Genomic DNA, 17,327 nt, shown 5'->3' on the forward strand with positions numbered 1-17,327 from the left:
GCTTGTCTCCTCCACACAGGACCTCAGGACTGAGATGCCCAGATTGTGGCTCAGTCTGCTCACTCCCCAGGGAAAGGGTCCACCTGTGAGGACCTTCTCTTCCTACAGATCACTCCCTGGGGTATAGGTTCTGACCTGATGCCCTTTTGTTCTGTCCTACTTGCTTACATGGAGAACTTTCTTGCAACTTTGGTTGTATAGGATCTCTTTGGCCAATTTCCAATTTTCCATGAGAATTGTTCCATATGTAGATGTAGTTCTGATGCGTTTTTGGGGGGAGGTGGGCTCCAAGTCCTCCTACTCTGCCATCTTGAATATTGCCTGGCATCCCCAGAGCTTATTAATCTTACAACTGGAAGTTTGTACCTTTTGACCACCTTCATCCAATTGCCCCACCTCTGGCAACCACAAATCTGATACCTGTTTGTATGACTTTGGTTTTTTTAAGACTCAATATATCAGATCATACTATATTTGTTTTTCTTTCTCTGACTTATTTCACTTATCATAATGCCCTTGAGGACCATTCATGTTGTTGAACATGTCAGGATTCCCTTCTTTAATGGCTGAATAGTACTCCATTGTCTATACGTGCTGCATTTTCTATACCCTTTCATCTGTTGATAGGCATTTATGTTGTTGCTATATCTTGGCTATTGTAAGTAATGCTGCAGTGAACATGGGGATACAGACATCTCTCTGGGACGGTGATTTTGTTTCCTTCATATGTTTACACAGAAGGGGAATTTCTGTATCATATGGTAACTCTATTTTTACTTTTCTGAGAAATCTCTATACGGATTTTTATAGTGGCTGTACCAATTTACATTTCCACAAAGAGCGCACAAGTGTTCCCTTTTCACATCCTCACCAACACTTGTTGTTTCTTGTCTTTTTGATAATACCCATCCTAATAAGTGAGATGATTTCTCATTGTTTTGATTTGCATTTCTCTGATTAGTGATGTTGAACACCTTTTCAAGTACCAGTTAGCCGCTCATATATCTTTGGGAAAATGTCTATTCAGATCCTCTGCCCTTTCTTTTTTTACTCAGATTGTTTGTTTGCTATTAAGTTGTGAGTTCTTTATATATTGGGGATATTAACCCCTTTTCAGATTTGAAAATATTTTCTCCCATTTCATAGATCTTATTTTCATTTTGGTGATGATTTCCTTTGCTGTGCAGAAGATTTTAGTTTGATGTAGTCCCACTCACTTTAGCTTTTGTTGCCTTTGTTTTGGGTGTCAAATCAGATCATTACCAAGACTGATGTCAAAGAGCTGACGCCTGTTTTATCTTCTAGGAGATTTATGGTTTCATGTGTTACATTCAAGTCTTTAATCTATTTAATGATTTTTTGTGTGTATGGTGTAAGATAAGGGTCCAGCTTTATTTATTTTTTGCATGTAGCTGTCCAGTGTTCCAAGAATCATTTATTGAAAAGATGATCCTGTCCCCACTGTATATTCTTGGCTCCTTTGTACGTTAATTGACCATATGTACATGTTTGTTTTTGAGCTCTCTGTTCCATTGCTGTGTCTGTTTTTGTACCAATACCATACTACTTTGATTATTATAGTTTGGTAATATACTTTGAGATCAGGAATTGTGATGCTTCCAGCTTTGCTGTTACTTCTGAATATTGATTTGTCTATCCGGGGGTCTCTTGTGGTTTCATACAAATCTTAGAATTGTGTGTCCTGTTTCTGTGAGAAATACCGTTGGAATTTTGATAGTGACTGATTAAATCTCTAGATGATGTCAGGTAGTATGCACATTGGAAGAATTATTATTGTTAAAATCTATGAGCACAGAATACATATTCCATTTATTTCTATCTCCAGTTTTACTCATCAGTGTCTTATAGTTATCAGTGTACAGGTCTCGCACCTCCTTGGTTAAATTTATTCCTAGGTATTTGCTTCCTTTTGATGCAACTGTAAATAGGATTATTTCAATTACTTGCAGCTTATTGTTAGCATATAGAAAAGCAACTGACATTTGTACATCTCTTTTTGAATCCTGCAACTTTAGTGAATTCATTGATTAGCTATAGCAGTTTTTTGGGGGTTTTTTTTTTTGGAATCTTTAGGGTTTTCTAAATATATCTTCTGCAAATAAAGATCTTTTTTTCAATTTGGATGCCAATGATAAACCAAACTTGCATTCTTGGAATGTACCCCACTTTTTATATATAGCTTGATTCAAAATATGTTTTTCAAACCCATTTCTATTATCACAAGTATTTTTATCTCCACAAAACATTTTGGTTTATAGTTTATTTGTAATGTCTTTGGTTATGGTAACAGGATAGTGTTGGCATCACAAAATAGATGGACAGTCTTCCTTTATTTTGAAACAGTTTGTGTAGGCATGGTATTTCTTGCTTAAATACCTGATAAAATTTACCAGTGATAACATCTGTGCCCAGATTTTCTTCACAGCAAGCTTTTTAAATGTACTTTCAACTTATTTAATTGATATAAGATTGTTTAGGTTTTCTATGTTTCTTGAGGCAGTTTTCCTAATTTGTTTTTCAAATAGTTTGTTCATTTCACTCACCCTGATCATCAAATTTATTGGCATAACTTTGTCCATAATATTTTCTTATTATCTTTTGAATGTACGTAGGGTATCTTGTGATATTTCCTTTTATGATTTTTATACTGATAATTTGTTCCTTTCCCCTTTTTTCTTGACAAGTTGTTTTATACAATTTATTGACCTTTTCAAAGAACTCAAGAAGAATGAATGAACACAGAAGTTTAACAAAGAATTAGAAAATATAAACAACCAAATAGAGCTGAAAAATATAACAACTGAAATAATACACTACAGGGAATCAGCAGTAGAATAGATGATACAGAGGAGAGAATCAGTGAACTGAAAGACAGAGTAGTGGAGATCACTGAAGCTGAACAGAAAAAAGAAATAATGAGGACAGTTTGAGAGCTCTGGGAAAACATCTAGCATGTTAACTTTCACATTATAGGGATACAGGAATGAGAAGGTTGAGAGAAAGGGACAGTAAACTTACTGGAAGAAATAATAGCTGAAAACTTCCCTAACCTAGGAAAGAAAACAGACATCCAGGTCCAGGAAGCACAGAGAGACCCAAACAAGATCAACCCAAAGAGGTCCACAACAAAATACATTGTAATTAAAATGGCAAAAATTAAAGATAAAGAGAGAATCTTGAAAGCAGCAAGGGAAAGCAACTAGTTATGTATAAGGGAATGCCCATAAGAGTGTAAGCTAACTTTTCAGCAGAAACTGTAGGCCAGAGGTTAGTGACATTATATATTCTAAGTTAGTAAAGGAAAAAAACTTATAACCAAGAACACTCTACCTGACAAGTCTTTCATTCAAGATTTGAGAGAGAGATAAAGAATTCTACAGACAGGCAAAAGCTAAAAGAGTTAAGCAGCATTAAACAGGCTCTACAAGAAATGGTAAAAGAACTTCTAAGTGTTAGAGAACAGACCACAAGTAAAAATATGAAAATTATGAAAGAATATCATTGGTAAAGGCAAATATACATAATCCCCTTATGGGGATTCCCTTGTATGTTATTTGTTGTTTTTCCCTTGCTGCTTTTAATATTTTTTCTTTATATTTAATTTTTGATAGTTTGATTAATATGTGTCTTGGCGTTTTTCTCCTTGGATTTATCCTGTATGGGACTCTGCGCTTCGTGGACTTGATTAACTATATCCTTTCCCATATTAGGGAAGTTTTCAACTATACTCTCTTCAAACATTTTCTCAGTCCCTTTCTTTTTCTCTTCTTCTTCTTCTGGGACCCCTATAATTCGAATGTTGGTGCATTTAATGTTGTCCCAGAGGTCTCTGAGACTGTCCTCAATTCTTTTCATTCTTTTTTCTTTATTCTGCTCTGCAATAGTTATTTCCACTATTTTATCTTCCAGGTCACTTATCCATTCTTCTGCCTCATTTATTCTCCCATTGATTCCTCTAGAGCATTTTTAATTTCATTTATTGTGTTGTTCATCATTGTTTGTTTGCTCTTTACTTCTTCTAGGTCCTTGTAAAATGTTTCTTGTTTTTTCTCCATTCTATTTCCAAGATTTTGTATCATCTTTACTATCATTACTCTGAATTCTTTTTCAGGTCGACTGCCTATATCCTCTTCATTTGTTTGGTCTGGTGGGTTTTTACCTTGCTCCTTCATCTGCTGTGTGTTTCTCTGTCTTCTCATTTTGCTTAACTTACTGTGTTTGGGATCTTCTTTTTGCGGGCTGCAGGTTCGTAGTTCCCATTGTTTTAGTGTCTGCCCCTAGTGGCTAAGGTTGGTTCAGTGGGTTGTGTAGGCTTCCTGGTGGAGGGGACTGGTGCCTGTCTACTGGTGTATGAGGCTGCATCTTGTCTTTCTGGTGGGCAGGACCATGTCCGGTGGTGTTTTTGGGGTTTCTGTGACCTTATTATGATTTTAGGCACTGTCTCTGCTAATGGGTGGTTTTGTGTTCCTTTCTTGCTAGTTGTTTAGCATGGAGTGTCAAGCACTGTAGCTTGCTGGTCGTTGAGTGGAGCTGGGTCTTAGCATTGAGATGGAGATCTCTGGGAGAGCTTTTGCTGTTTGATATTATGTGGAGCCGGGAGGTCTCTGGTGGACCAGTGCCCTGAACTCGGCTCTCCCACCTCAGAGGCACAGGTCTGATACCCAGTCGGAGCACCAAGACTCTGTCTGCCACATGGCTCAGAAGAAAAGGGAGAAAAAAAGAAAGAAAAAAATAAATAAAATAAAGTTATTGAAATAAAAAGTAGAAATAATTATTAAAAATTTTTTAAAAATTAAAAAGTATTAGAAAAAAGAAAAGAAAAAAAGAGAGCAACCAAACCAAAAAACACATCCACCAATAATAACAAGTGCTAAAAACTATACTAAAAAAACAAAAACAAAAACAAAAACCGGACAGACAGAGCCCTAGGACAAATTGTAAAAGTGAAGCTATGCAGACAAATCACACAAAGAAGCATACACATACACACTCATATAAAGAGACAAAGGAGAAAAATACGTATATCATTGTTCCTGATGTCCGCCACCTCAATTCTGGGATGATTCGTTGTCTATTCCGGTATTCCACAGATGCAGGGTACATCAAGGTGATTGTGGAGATTTAATCCACTGCTCCTTAGGCTGCTGGGAGAGATTTCCCTTTCTCTTCTTTGTTCGCACAGCTCCTGGGGTTCAGCTTTGTATTTGGTCCCGCCTCTGCATGTAGGTTGCCTGAGGGCGTCTGTTCTTTGCCCAGACAGGAGGGGGTTAAAGGACTGGCTGATTAGGGGGCCCTGGCTCACTCAGGCCGGGGGGGTGGGAGGGGTACGGAATGCGGGGAGAGCCTGTGGCAGCTGAGGCTGGCATGATGTTTCAACAGCCTGAGGCGTGCCACGTGTTCTCCCGGGGAAGTTGTCCCTGGATCAAGGGAGTCTGGCAGTGGCGGGCTGCACAGGCTCCCGGGAGGGGAGGCATGGATAGTGACCTGTGCTTGCACTCAGGCTTCTTGGTGGCTACAGCAGCAGCCTTAGCGTTTCATGCCCATCTCTGGTGTCCACACTGATAGCTGCGGCTGGCACCCATCTCTGGAGCTTGTTTAGGCGGCGCTCTGAATCCCCTCTCCTCACGTACCCCAAAACAATGGTCTCTTGCCTCAGGCAGTTCCAGACTTTTCCCCAGACTCCCTCCGGCTAGCTGTAGCACCCTTCAGGCTGTGTTCAAGCAGCCAACCCCAGTCCTCTCCCTAGGGTCTGACCTGCAAAGAAGCCGGAGCCTCAGCTCCCAGCCCCGACACATCCTGGCCAGTGGGTGAGCAGACAAGCCTCTCAGGCTAGTGAGTGCTGGTCGGCAGTGATCCTCTGTGAGGGAATCTCTCCACTTTGCCCTTTGCACCCCTATTGCTGCGCTCTCCTCCGTGGTTCCGAAGATTCACCCCCACCCACCCCCCCGTCTCCACCAGTGAAGGGGCTTCCTAGTGTGTGGAAATTTTTCCTCCTTCACAGCTCCCTCCCAGTGGTGCAGGTTCTGTCCCTATTCTTTTGTCTCTGTTTTTTCTTTTTTCTTTTGCCCTACCCAGTCACGTGGGGAGTTTCTTGCCTTTGGGGAAGTCTGAGGTCTTCTGCCAGCATTCAGTAAGTGTTTTGTAGGAGTTGTTCCACATGTAGATGTATTTCTGATGTATTTGCGGAGAGGAAGGTGATCTCCACGTCTTACTCCTCCGCCATCTTGAAGGTCTCTCCTAGTAATTGATCTTCTTTCCAGTTTTCTATTTCTTCCTAATTAATCTTGGTTGGTTGTATGTTTATAAGAATTTTCCCATTTTTTTGTAGGTTGTCTAGTTTGTTTCCATATAGTTGTTCACAGTAGCTTCTTATCCTTTGTATTTTTGTGGTGTTGTAATATCCCCTAATTGACTTATAATTTGTTGGGTTTTGTCCTTTTCTTTATTCCTTCATTAGTATAGTTTGCCAATTTTATCTTTTCATAGAAGCAATGCTTAGTTTTATTAATCTTTTCTATTTTCCTATTCTCTGTTTCATTTATATCTGCTGTAATCTTTATTTCCTTCTTTTTGCTAACTTTGGGCTCAGTTTATTGTTCTTTTTCTGGGTCCTTGAGGCAAGGTTATTTGAGATTTTGTTTCTTACTGTAGGTATGTATTGCTGTGAACTTCCCTCTTAGACTACTTTGCTGCATCCCATAAGTTTTGCTGTTTTCCATTTTTGTTTGTCTCAAAATACATTTTAATTTCCCCTTAATTTCTTCTTTAATCCTTTTTTTGTTCAGTACACTGTTGTTTAATATCCATGCATTCATGTGTTTTCCAGCTTTTCTCCTGTTATTTTTAGTTTCAAACCATTGCAGCCAGAGACAATACTTGGTATGATTTCAATCTTCTTGAAATTGCTAAGACCTGTTTTGTCACCTACCATGTAGCCTATCCTAGAAAATGTTCTTGTGTGCTTGAGAAGAATGTCGTCAGATAGAATGTTCTTTATATGTCTGTTAGATTCATTTGAGCTATAATGTAGTTAAAATCTGATGTTTCTTCATTTAATCTCTGTCTGTATGATCTATTCATTGTCGAGAGTGTGGTATTAAGGTCTCCAAGTATTATTGTATTGCTGTTTATTTCTCCTTTTAGCTCTGTTAGATTTTGCTTTTTGTATATGAGTGCTCCAGTGTTGGGTGCATAAATATTTATCATTGTAATCTTCTTGATGGATTGACCCCTTTATCATTATATAATGAACTTTTTCTCTTTTTTACCATTTTTATTTTAAAGTTTGTTTTATCTAAGTATACCTAACTCTGCTTTCTTTTTTTGGAAGGGGTAGGATGGGACTGTTACCATTTGCTCAAAGTATCTTTTTCTATTCTTTTATTCCTTATGTGTCTTTAAGGCTAAAGTGAGTCTCTTGAAGGCAGCATTTTTTTTGTATCTTATTTTTTTATCCATTCAGTCATTCTATGTCTCTTGACTGCAGAATTTGTGTTTAAAGTAATCCATTTATGTTTAATTATTGATAGATAAGGACTTACTATTCCATTTTTGTTAATTGTTTTTGACTGTATTGTAGATCTATTGTTCCTTGTTTCTTATCCTGCTGTCTTTTTTGTTTTGATGGGGTTTTTTTGTTGTTCTTGTTTTTTGGGTGTTTGTTTGTTTTTTTGTATCAGTATGCATTGACTTTTTTTTATCATGTTCTTTTGTGTAATAACTACAGGTATTTTTTTCCCTTGTGGAAACCATGAGGCTTACATAAAATACCTTAAAACTGATAACACCTATTTGAAACTGATAAATACTTAATTTGAATAGAATTCCTAACTCTTACACTTTACTTCTTCCCTCACATTTTAGATTATTATATTACAGTTTATATATTTTTATGTTGTATATCCAACAACAGCTTATTGTAGTTATGGTTATTTTTACCAAGACTTTTTTAACTTTTAAACTAGGGTTTAAGTGAGTTACACACAATCATTATGTTTACAGATTTGAAATTTTGCTATACATTTATCATTACCAGTGAGTTTTATGCTGCTTTCTTATGTTTTTATGATGATAATCAGTGTCATTTTATTTCCACTGAAAGGACTTTAGCATATTTTGTGAGACAGGTCCAATGGTGATAAACTCCCTGAGCTTTTGTTTGTTTGGGAAAGTCTATCTCCTTCAATTCTGAAGGACAGCTTTGCCATGTATAAAATTCTGGATTAACTTTTTTTTTTCTTTCAGTAATTTGGATATATCATACAATTCTATCCTTGCTTGAAATGTTTCTGTTAAGAAATTCACTGATTGTTTTATGGGGTTTACTTACATGTAACTTCTGTCTTTTCTCTTGTGGCTCTTAAAGTTCTTTGCCTTTGACTTTTGACAACTTGATTATAATGTATGTCAGTGTAACTCTATTCAGGTTCAGCCCATTTGGGGAGTTGGGGGCCTTATGAATCTGGATGTCCATTTCTCTCCCAGGTTTGGGAAATTTTCAGCCATTATTGCTTTAAGTATACTTTTGGTCCCTTTCTCTTTCTCTTCTCCTTCTTGAATTTCTACAATGTGGATATTGTAGTTTTTTGTGAATATTGTAGTTTTAAAATTATATCCCGTAAGTCCTGTAGGCTTTCTTCACTCTTCTTCATTCTCTTTTATTTTTGCTCTTCTGACTGGATAGTTTCAAATGCCCTGTCTTCTAGATCACTGAATGTTTTCTCTGTGGTCAAGTTTACTTTTGAAGCTCTCTGTTGAGCTCTTCAGTTTGCTTATTGTATTTTTCAGACCTAGAATTTCTGGGATTTTTAATGGTTTTATTTCTTTGTTGAAACTCTCATTTTGTTCATGCATTGTTTCCTAATTTCATGTTGTTGTCTTTCTGTGTGTCTATAGTTCACTAAGTTTAAGAGGATTCTCTGAATTGCTTTTTTGACATTTCATAGGTCTCCATTTCTTTAGGGACAGTTATTGAAGCTTTATTAATTTCCTATGGTGTCATGTTTACATGATATTTCATGATTTTTTATTTCTTACATTGGTATCTGTGCATTTGAGTAAGTAATATCTTCTTCCAGATGTTATGGGTTTGCTTTGGCAGAGACAGTTCTTCACCAGTCAGCTCAATTTGTGTTTCTGGAGGGTCAGCTGATAACATCCTTGGGCAGATGGGGCTTGCTATCATTGTCTATTATTGGGTGTGGCCACTGCCCAAGCTCCAATTTTGGAGGAGTTGCCACTGGCTGAGAAAAGGTAAACAGGACTTCTGGCTCAATTTCTGTATAGGATGGGCTCCACAGTTGCCAGGGCTATTTGGTATATCTTCCTAGATGGTAGAGACAATACTATACTTATAGAAGGTGGAGCTATGAAGTAGCTTACTTGCCCTGACAGAGTAGAAGAACTGACCCCAGGACCCACATGGCTTGTTCTTTAGGGACCCAAATAAGGCAAACTATGCACTGAATTTCCTGGCCATATGGGGTCCTTGGTTTGGGGTTTTTTTTTTTTATAGATGTGGAAAGTCATGGGCTGTGCTGTCTGTTCAAGTGTCATTGTAAGCAGGGCTGTGAATGAACTATGCAGCTTCCGTTATGCTCTGGTTAGATTCCCTGGGTGGGATAGGCTAAAGGCTGTATTCAGCAATGGGTGAGGCTCTGAATTAGTTTCCTTGCCCAGGCAGAGGAGGAGAACCAGCTCCAAGGTCAGTAAGGCTCTTTGTTTGTGGTCTTAACTCAAGCTGACCCAGGCCTCAGGTTTCCTGGCTGAACAGGGCTGCTGGCCTTACTCTGCAGATAATCAGGTCTGCCTGCTGGACTCTGTCAGTTTTTATGGTCAGGCAGATCAAGTAGCTACACTTAGCAGTGGGTGGCACTAGCAATTAGCTCCCTGCCTAGGTGGACTAGGAGGGCCAACTTTAAGCAGCTTCCCAGGTGTTCTTGATCAGTCTTTCTAGTTGCAAGGGACCAGGAGCTATATTCAGCAGTAAAAAGGCTTATGAATTAGCTCCTCTGCCTGGGTGGAGTAGGGGAACCAACTCCAAGCCTGGCAAGCCTCTTGTTTGTGGTCCTGACTCAAGCCAAGCTATTCCTCAATTTCCCTGGCAAATGGCTTTGCTCTGTGCACAATACTCTAGCATTGCTGGGTTACAAACTTTCCAGGTGTCTTGGCCAGCCTTTCTGGTCGGATATGGCCAGTAGCTATACTCAGCAGAGGACCAGGCTATGACTCAGCTCCCCTGCCTGGGAAGGGGCAGACCAGTGTCCGGGGCTGACATGACTCTTCATTAACGACTCAAATCAGGCAGACATGCACCCCACCACGTTCCCTGGTCAACTGCACACTGACTTGGTTCTGCTGATGAGCAAATCTGCTGATTGGGATTACTACTTGGGCACAGTAGGTAAGAACATAGTCTGCCAAGATCTGAGTGCTGATTGTTGCAAGCCCCTAGTCCCTTCTCCATCACAGTCAGATTCACAGTGGTCAAGTCCACAAACAGATTTCCCTGCAATTTCTGTGGGATGAGACTGGAGTGAGGATTCCCAAGAAATGACCCACAGTGCTAGGGAAGCTGGATGTCTACTCCAGGCTCTCTTTTCTCACTGGAGAATCTGAAGGCTGGGGGGAGACCTTTCATTGTTGTGCTCTGCTGATCTGGGGAAGAGCAATGCAGTGTGTAACCATTCTTCTTACCCTTCTAATGTGGTGGGTCTTGGTCTCTGTGGTGCAGGGAGTGCTTCAACCTCACCCTCGTGTTCTAAGGTCTTCTCAGTGGTGTCTTGTCCATGAATAGTTGTTAGTTCTTGTGAGGAGGAGTGAGGTCAGGAATAACCTATATTGCTATCTTGGTGATGTCACCTGGTTTTTATTTAGTTATCATTCTCATTTTTCATGTATGTCAACGTCTAATCTAATCTTGCATACAATAATCACAGTTAGGAACATGCTTGAGAATGATGTTATTTGAGGCCATGTTAAGTTTTTGCAGCAAAAACTAATGTGGCCTAGGCCTTACTGAGTATTAAAATAAGAGGGAAACAATCTAACTTTGTTTTGCAGTATTACAGATTGCAAGAGTGTGCAAAGAATAAGACTTCATGTGTAAGGACAAATTGGCAAAGAGATTCTCAGTCCAAAGTCAGAATGCATATCTCCTTCTCTGATTTTTCTCCTTTCCTCATTCTCATTTTGCACCTTCCTTGAACGTACTCCTCTACAGATGGCTCCATTTTCTTCCCACCCAAGCCAATTGTACATTTCTGAAAAGATAGACAGCACAGCTTTTATTTCTTTTTACCCACCATTGCTCAGTGAAAGTTGCTCACAACCATACGTGGTGCATAATAGGTGTTGAAGAAATATTCACAAAAATTAGCAAATTCTTCTCCATTTCCTGAAGATGGTACCATCTTTCAAGAAATTCTCAACATGTTCCATATGAATCTATGGTATTCTAAAATCATCTTTTTGTGAAAAAATTATCCTCTCAAGCCTTGTTTCCCATGAGCAGGGCCCACACACATTAATGAAGATTGTGGGTATGGTTGCAGGCAAAAGGAGTTTCTAGAAAACACTTCCATAAAGCAGGGGGTTCCCAAGTAAGCAAGCCAGCAAAACATCCCCCCAAACTCCAAAACAGATGAAGTTGCCACCCTGTCATTTTAACACCACAGTAGCAAGGCATTACAACTCCTTAGCTATAGCCTATGAACTATCACATTATTGAGAGAAGAGATTTAATAAATGCCCTATTAGAGCTAGCAATTAGATTTTCTTCACTTTCCCCTTTATCCCAGATCTGTTCTCATTGGTCTTTCCCCAACTTTATTCTCTCTCCTTTTGAAATCTTTGCTTCTATATACTAGCCTCATGATTGATTCATTTGCCCTGGCTCTGTTAGTTCATATTATCATAAACACTATTTTTTGAGTGTTCATATGTGTGTCTATGTCTCTACATCTAAACAAATCATCTAAAAAACAACTATTAGCTCTTTAAAAATATGTAGAATGCATATAGAAAATTTGGACTTTAGATTTCCTTGGTTTGGCAGTGTTTTTAAGTTTGGAAGATTTTATGTAACAATCCATAGTTCTGAATTATCTTGAAAATTTGGCAGCATGGAGTCATCATTTTTGTAGGGCAGTAATCAGCTGGAAATGAGTAACAGCTGCCTCCTTAAATTGGACACTTTTCAGTATGCCTCATTCCCCACTACTGCCTCTTACACTGCCCTCAGCCTAGCTGATTTATTTAAGTGTAAGAGCCCTAGATTAGATAAAGCTGCCAAGTAAGGCAGGTACCACGGGAAGGTCCAGCAGCATTTAAGATACATCCATTCAGCATCTACTACAAAGGGAGGGAAAAAAAATATGTATTAGATATCAAGTATGTGCCAAGTGATCCCTGCTATCGAATAGCTCACAGTCTAGAAGGAGAGAGAGCCAAGGAAACAAATAACCCAAAATACAGTAAGATGCACACTAAGACCCAGGTAAGAAACAGGTTCTTGTTTGCGACCAGAATTCCTCTAGGCAGGCACTGGCAGAGTGATTCCAGAATCAGATATAAACTCAGGCATGGGTCTCTGCATTCAAGACGGAGCTCCAAAAACTAGATAAGATTGTCATTGCAAGGCAGGAATGAGGATTATTACCTCATTCCTCCATACCTCAATTTTTTCATCTGTAAGTGGGGATAATAGCCTAACAGCCTCTCATCAAGTTGCTCTAAAAATTAAATGAGGTGATGTATTAGATAGTGTTAAGCCCTTAGAGAATGTTTGCATGTATTAAATGGCTTATAAATGCTAGTTATTATAACTGAATAAAGGCTCTAAGGTAGGAACTTGATTATGGTGGCAGTGGTGAGGTGAGGGAGTGTGGGTATAGGAGACCAACATTTAGTTACAGGCAACATGCGCAGAGCTCAGTGACTGTATCCAGACAAAAGAGACTATATAGACCTTGCAGCAATAAAGAGCTCCTGGCCCAGGACTCCTGTTACCCTGAGAGTACCCTTTGCACTTTTGTATGGCTCTGTTCTTTAAAAGCAGGATGGTACTTCCTTTTTGATGTTTCCTAGCACCTGCTACAAGCTTGGCTTTTAGTAAATCACTAGTAAATGGTTATTGAGGAAAGTAATGAACACGTGAGGAAACTTGAAACTAGATTAATATCAGAATTTTGGGAATGGCAGAGCTGAGCATAGAGATGAGGTTAAAGGGCCCCAGCTGGGTGACCTAACAGTTCTATGGGCAAAGAATATGTGATACAATTCCTGAGTACTCAAAATTTTGGGGCACTTGTATCACCTGTGTGTATTGTCCAGCAATGAGCAAAGTCAACCCTGTCTTTCATACTGTCTAAGATGTTCCTCAGACTACCAATCTTTCCTTTTCAAATTAGGGTCTATTTAGGAAGAACCTGGTTATATAAATATGAATAAATTTACTGTTTGGCAAGGAAGAAGCAAACCACTAAAATAAATAGAGCAGCAGCTTCTGTCTCTTCTCTGCCCTTCTTGTCCCATTTTTGACTGGCAGAGAGGAGAGGCAGGGCCATCATGTGGCCAAGAGAGACAGAGTAAGACCTTTTGGACAAACAAACCTTGCCTGCCTGGGAAATTGGCCCACTGCTGTTGAAAGGCCAATTTTTTCATGATAAGTGCTTTTACCCAACATTGTTGCAACTCTTGTCCAATGTACACTGCCCTATGGCATGAACTCCTCTCCCGTTTTTTGCTGCTGCCAACTTCCCCTCTGGAGTCAACAGCCTGTTTACCAGACATGGGATTAGGGACTGAGAAATTCCAAAAGCTGGAGACATGGTCCCTGAGCACAGTCCCTTAGCTCATTTCCCTTGAAAGCCTTAGGTACATCATAAGATTAGTTACTGCAGTGCCCAACTCTCTACAACCCTCTCATCTCCCAAACTCCCTATGCTCTAAGAGAAGAGGAAATTTGGAAAGAATTGTTTTAACCAAGAAACTTTCCAAGAAGAAAAACTTTTCTGCTTCTTAGATTCTCTTTATCTTGAGTAACTCCTGTCATCTTCAATTCTTTACCTGATCAAGGCCAAATTGTTTGCAACTGAGACTGGCAGCTGCACAATTATGAGGATTCAATGGCACTTGAAATATTACCTAAGACTCCTTCCCCCTTTACTCAAACTCTGGGTTCTAAGGCATTGGTTCTCAAATTTAGCACCCATCAGAATTGCATGAAGGGTTTGTTAAAACCCAGATTGCTGGCTCCACAAAATGCCTCCCCATCCAGAATTTCCAATTCTATATGTCTGAGATGCAACCTAATAATCTTCATTTTTAATAAGTTGCCAGGTGATACTGATATCATTGATCTAGGGGCCACATGTTGAGAACCACTGCCCTAAGGTATGACTCAGTCTAAAAACATAATCACTAAGCACTAGAGAAAATTCATGCTGTGTAAAAGAGTGTAAAGATTCCAGATGAAATCTTCTGGAAGCAAAGACCTATGTTATATGAAGAGTATTCAGCTGGATACTGATCAGTGCATGTATGTGAGGAAACTACCCAAAGCTGGAGAAAGAACAACCTGAAACGATGAGAGGTGGCTGCTCTTGGTCTTCATACAGGGCCAGAAATAATGCCTATTTCTAAGGTTGAAAACTGATCATTCATGGGGCATTGGGTAAAGTACATAGAAGAGTCTTGCCTCAGTATTGGGGAATAATGATCCCCAGGCAGAGCATAGCTCCAGGCCCACCTAACAAATTTTAGCAAGAACCAAAAGGACTAAAGAGTTTCCAAGTAACAACTGCAACCTAGAACCAAGTTTAGAAATATTTTAAAGAATACAACAATATCTGGCATTCATTAAGGTAAAATTCAGTGTGTGACATCCAGTAAAAAAATTACCAGAATTATAAAGAAGCAAGAAAATATGACCTATAATGAGAAGAAAAATCAGTGAATTGAAACTATCCCAGAATTGACACATATATTTGAATTAGCAGACAATGACATTGAAGCAGTTATTTTAACTATATTCCATATGGACAAAACCTTGAGACATGGAAGTTTTTGTAAAAAAAAAAAATACTGGTTTTGAACTAAAATTCTGGAGGTAAAGAAATCTACATGTGAGATGAAAAATACGTTAAATGGGGTTAATGGCAGATTGGACATTGCAGAAGAAAAGATTAGTGAACATGAAATAGAAACCCTCGAAAATGTAGAATGAAAAGAGAATTATAAAAAAAAAATACACAGAGCATCAAGGAACTGTGGGACATCAGCTGGCCTAATATATGTGTAATTGAAGTCTCCAAAGGAAAGGAGAAGAGCATAGGAAACTAAAAAATTGAAGAAGTAATAAAAAATATCCAAATTTGATGAAAATAATATATTCACAGATTCAAGAGCTCAACAAACCCCAAGAAAAACAACAACAACAAAATACACCAAGGTGCATCATAATCAAACGCTTAAAAGCAGTGATAAAAACACAGTCTTAAAACCAATCAGAAGGGTAAAAAAAAAAAATCATTCTAGACAGAACAAAGATAAGGATGGCATCAGATTACTCATAGGAAAAATGCAAACAAGATAGTGGAGCAAGAAAAATGTCAACTTAGAATTCTATACTTGGTGAAAACGTCTTTCAAAACTGAAGACAAAATACTTTTTCAGACATCGAAAAGCTGAGAGAATTCATCACCAGCAGACCCACAGTAAAAGAATTGTTAAAGAAATGAAAAAATGTTAAAGACAGAAGGAAAATAATATCAGATGAAAGTTTGGCTCTACATGATGGAAAGAAAAGCACTGGAAATGGTAACTACATAGGTAAGTATATAATAGTTTTCAACTATTATTTTCAGATTATAAACTTACCAGCTAGGTTTCTTTGGGTAGCCAGGAATTACCTAGATCAGTTCTTTTTCCTCAATTTCTCACACCAACACAGAAGAAAATAAAGGAGAGGAAGAGACTGGGGAAGACTCATATGGAACATGAAGCCAACTAGCCCTTATATTTTTACTGAGTTTTAATTGATATAAAATATTAATTTCAGGTATACAACAAAATGATTCCATATCTGTATAACTGGGAAATGATCACCACAGTAAGTCTAGTCAGCATCTATCACTGTACATATTTATAATTTTTTTCTTGAGATGAAAATTTTTAAGATCTACTTGCTTAGCAACTTTCAATTATACAACACAGTATTATTAACTATAGTCACCGTATTGTACCTACATCCCCAGGACTTGTCTTATAACTGGAAGTTTGTACCTTTTGACTACTTTCACTTATTTTGCCCACCCACTGCCTCTTGCGACGACCAGTCTCTCTGTACATATGAATCTGAGCTTTTTTTGTTTGTTTGTTTTTTAGATTCCACTTGTGAGGTCATATGGTATTTGTCTTTCTGTGACTTATTTCACCTAGCATCAATGCCCTCATCCATGTTGTCACAAATGGCAAGATTTCACTCTTTTTTATGGCTGAATAGAATTCCTGTGTGTTGGGTGCATGTGCATATGTGTGTGTGTATAATCACATCTTCTATATATTACATTCATTGGTCAATGGATGCATTACATTATAATAAAAGTGTATTAGTATAAGTAATGCTGCAATGAACGTGGAGTTGCAGAATGAACCTTTTTCAAATTAGTGTTTTCATTTTCTTCAGATAAATACCCAGATAAATATCCAGAAGTGGATAAATACCCAGAAGTGGAATTGCTGAATCCTACGGTAGTTCTATTTTTCATTTTTTGAGGAACCTCCATACTGTTCTCCATAGCAGCTGCACCAGTTTACATTCCCACCAACAGTCAACAAAGGCTCCCTTTTCTCCACATCCTCACCAACACTTATCTCTTGTCTTTTTATAATAGCCATTCTTAAAAGTGTAAGATGATTTCATTGTGGTTTTGATTTCATTTCCCTAATGATTAGTGATATTGAGCATCTGTGCCTGTTGGTCATCTGTATGACTTTTTTGGAAAAATGTCTATTCAGGTTCTCTCCCCATTTTTTACTCAGATTGGTTTTTTGCTATTGAGTTGTATGAGTTCTTTACACATTTTAGATTTCAACCTCTTATCAGATATATGATTTGCAAATATTTTCTCCCATTCATTTGGTTGCCTTTTCAGTTTGTTAGTGGTTTCCTTTACTGTGCAGAAGCTGTTTAGGTTGATATAGTCCCACTTGTTTATTTTTCTTTTATTGCCTTTTGCTTTTGGAGTCAGATCCAAAAAATCATTACCAAGACCTATGTCAGGGAGCTTACTGCCTATGTTTTC

Source organism: Balaenoptera acutorostrata, chromosome 8 (assembly GCF_949987535.1).
Source record: "Balaenoptera acutorostrata chromosome 8, mBalAcu1.1, whole genome shotgun sequence".
NCBI classification, from domain to species: Eukaryota; Metazoa; Chordata; class Mammalia; order Artiodactyla; family Balaenopteridae; genus Balaenoptera; species Balaenoptera acutorostrata.